Below are 3,287 nucleotides of genomic sequence, written 5' to 3'. Positions count from 1 at the left end.
CCCCATCCCCCTCCCCCCGTCCCTTGCCATCATCAAGGAGGATGCAAAGCCACATTCAGATCTGATGTAAAAAGCTGCGATTCCAGTGACTTGAACCTGATCTGAACTTGGCCTTGAGTGTCATAAAGACACCCCCTGTTTTATCTCATCCACGCCACTGCTGAAGCCTGAGGAGGGATTTGTCTTTCTTAAAGCACTGAGCAGATGCAGCAGCCTCTTGGGAAACCAGTGCCTGAGGTCCCTGTTTGGCATGTGATTTCCGCCCTGCATAAAAGCCACCTCCTGAGAGCTGTGGTTGGCTGTTGTGGTGTCATGGAGAGGTTCATTTCCATGCATGTCCCATTCCCCCTGCTGTACTCCAGATCAGTGCTGCCCCTGACAGCCCACTCAGTTTGCCACTCACAGGCTGTCAGAGGCTGCCTCAGACTTTTCCCCCGCGTGCCTCCCTTTCCCCTTAGTTTGCAGCTCCTTCTGTCAAAGTGACTGAAATTCAGTCTTTATTGCACTCACTGGTTTGTTTCTCCCCATCTCTGTAACCTTGTGATCCCAAGAGTCTCCTGAGGACTGGGTTAGCTCTCTCAGACTGGAACATTTATCAGGCAAGTCTGTCTTCTCAGACTCAGGGGGAGGTGCGAGCTCATCCCCTTTGCCTCTGTCCTCAGGCTTTCCTGGTGTGTGCAGCTCATTCCGTCTGACGGCTGTGCGTGGGTTTGAATCGCAGAGGCCTCTCTCAGGCCTGCGTCCACCTGTCCCTTCTGTCTGCAGCCCTCCGCTAATGCTGGTTGTGGGTCACAGTGTCTGTAGCTCCAGTGTAGGTTCCCCTTGAGTTGCAGCTCTGGTGTTTTGCCAGAGCCACATGCGCATTGTGCTCAGCTGCACACGCAGCATGCGGGGATGCTGGGTGTACTGTCAGCATCCCAAGCGAACTGTTTACAGTGGTTGAACAGCTCTGCTGGCTTCGCTCATCCCACACCAGTTCTTCAGTGTTTTAGTCAACTCCTGTGGTTCTACTGCCAGCGTCTTCTCTCTGTGGTAGCTTTCCAGGCTGCCTCTTCAACAAGGACTGTCTGATAAGATTGGGGTGGGTGTCTCCCACGCAGCTGTCCTCCATGCAGGCTGGGGGGCGTGCAGGTATTGCTGAATCTTTCTCGGGTCCTCCTAGGATCCTGCAATGTGTTTGATAGTGGCCTTGGTATTTCCCATGGTACTGAGCTGAGGTGGGGTTATTGCCTAACAGGAGCACTGGTGCTGAGAACCAACTGGACTCAATGGATTTGTGTAGGCAGGCTTCCTTTCCTCTGCTCTCCACTTTGCAGTTGCCACTAGATCTGGGCTGAGTTGTGGAAACCTGGCTTCTCTCTTCCCCTCTTCCTCCTCCACTCCTAGCTGCTCCTCTGACCTGTTCCTGCTGGGAGTTTTCCAAGCCCAAACTCTTGGCACCCATCACTTTCATAGCAACAAGTTGCAGTGTCCTAAACCCAGGACTGTAACTCACTGCATGCCAGTGCACTGAACAGGGGGACAAGGGATCTGGCTTATCGCTCTATGGAGAAGTCCTCTTTTCTTACAGTGAAACGCTTGTTGCTACGATCTGCCATGAAACTCTTCTCTGAGGAAATCTGACCAGGACTCCATATGGGGTGGTGAGATACTGGGATTCCCTCTACTCGAGCCCTTGGGGTATTTCCAGGCCTCGTAAATCGGAGCCCAGCCTTATTTTGAGTCCTGTGGCACCACGTGACTGCCAGCTGCCAGCCATGCCCGGCTGAGTTTATAAATAGAGCCAGAGAAGCAGGGAGCAAGTGCTAGGAGGGTGTGTGGATGGCAGACTCATGAAGGGCCACAAGGAGAAGGTAGGCCTGGACTTCCTTCCTGCTGGCTGCGATGGCAGGCCCCAGGGTTCGGTGCTTAGGAGCTGTTGGGTGAGGGGGGGCGTCTGGCTTCTGAAGAGAAACCCCCCTCCCCTGACACCAGTGAAGGGTCGAACATTTTAGAGAGTTTTGCCTGGATTCTGTCCGGATGAGGCAAAAGCTGGTGTGCAGCTCCTGGAATCGAGCAGTTACATGGTGTCCCATCAGATGTGCCAAGGCCCTGCCCCTGTGAGGCATGGCCTGGGCAGCAGCTGGCAGCAGCTTGGCAGGAAACAGCAGAGAAACCTGGCAAGATATTCTGGAGGAATAGAGCAGACCTCACATTGTCACTGCTCCCCTTCTCCCACTGCCCCCTCCAAGAGCAGGGATGCAGCGTGTGGTGTCTGGCCAGCCTGAAGCCAGTGCCATGGGAAAGGGTGGGGGTGGAAGTTTCTTGAGAAGGTTCCCGCTGTTGAGGAAACTGCTGTGCTGGATTCCAGCATAGTCTTGTCCCATTGCCCTCGATCTTGGACCAGCCAGACTAAAACCAGAAGAGTTTTGGCTTCTTAAGAAACTTGCATGGGATTGGGTAGCTTGGGCCCATTACCCAAAACCTGGCTGGACCCCCAAGAGCTGGTCAGTGTCAGAAAGGATCTGGAGCCTTGCAACACTAGCCTCCACCAAGAGGCAGCACATCTCCTGTCTGCTTTCCAGAGAGGACGGATTTCCATCTTGCTGATCTGGGCCAGTTTTCTTGGTGTATCTCTGCTCCCAGTTGTGCGCCCCCCCTGCACTTTCCCAGCTGCTCTTTTTATTTGTTTTGTGTTGGGTGCCTCCAAGAAAGCAAATGGGGCTTGCAGACCTGTCCTGTTCACACCCCAGGCAAGGCCACAGCTCTGCGTTGCTGTATGCCCAAAGAATTGGGGATACAGAATATCTCCTCCCATCAGCAACCCTGGGAAGTTCAGTCCTTTCTGAAGGGGACCATGCAAGGAGTGATAGCAGGGCAGACTGTGCAGCCTGCCTCCTAGGTCAGGTACGGCCTGGCCCATGATGGCTTTGGAGGAGCCATCTGTCTGGAGGAGCTGTCGTCTTCATTAGATGTCAAGGATGTAAAGGCTGGCCATCCTGCTAATACTGGGTGCTGCGGCTGCTCCCTCCAAGGGAACTATGTTGGTACTGGCGCCATGGTGAGACACGGAAAGGCGAATGCTGGTGCAGACACAGCCTGAGCAAAGCATGCTGTGGGGTCTCTTTTCTTTTCCAAGAGCTGAAGTTTAGCCTCTGCCTTCTGCTCTGGTGGCCCCGAATCCCCTTGTTCTGGCTTTTCCTATGGCTGGGTTATATTTCATGAGATCATTGCTGTGGTATTTCTCCTCGGGGGAGCTAGAAGCTGGCACGTCATCCCAACCCTTGGAGAGTCTTAAAGCTTCTGTC

At 53.9% G+C, this 3,287-nt stretch overlaps 1 protein-coding gene across 1 annotated transcript in view; it reads left to right on the top strand.

The window, feature by feature from the left end:
* MPRIP (myosin phosphatase Rho interacting protein) overlaps positions 1-3,287 on the top strand; it is a 127,162-nt gene that overhangs the window by 92,952 nt on the left and 30,923 nt on the right. The window lies entirely within an intron of this gene.

Source organism: Alligator sinensis, unplaced genomic scaffold (assembly GCF_000455745.1).
Source record: "Alligator sinensis unplaced genomic scaffold, ASM45574v1 scaffold402_1, whole genome shotgun sequence".
NCBI classification, from domain to species: Eukaryota; Metazoa; Chordata; order Crocodylia; family Alligatoridae; genus Alligator; species Alligator sinensis.
This window is presented reverse-complemented; position numbering and strand designations above follow the sequence as displayed.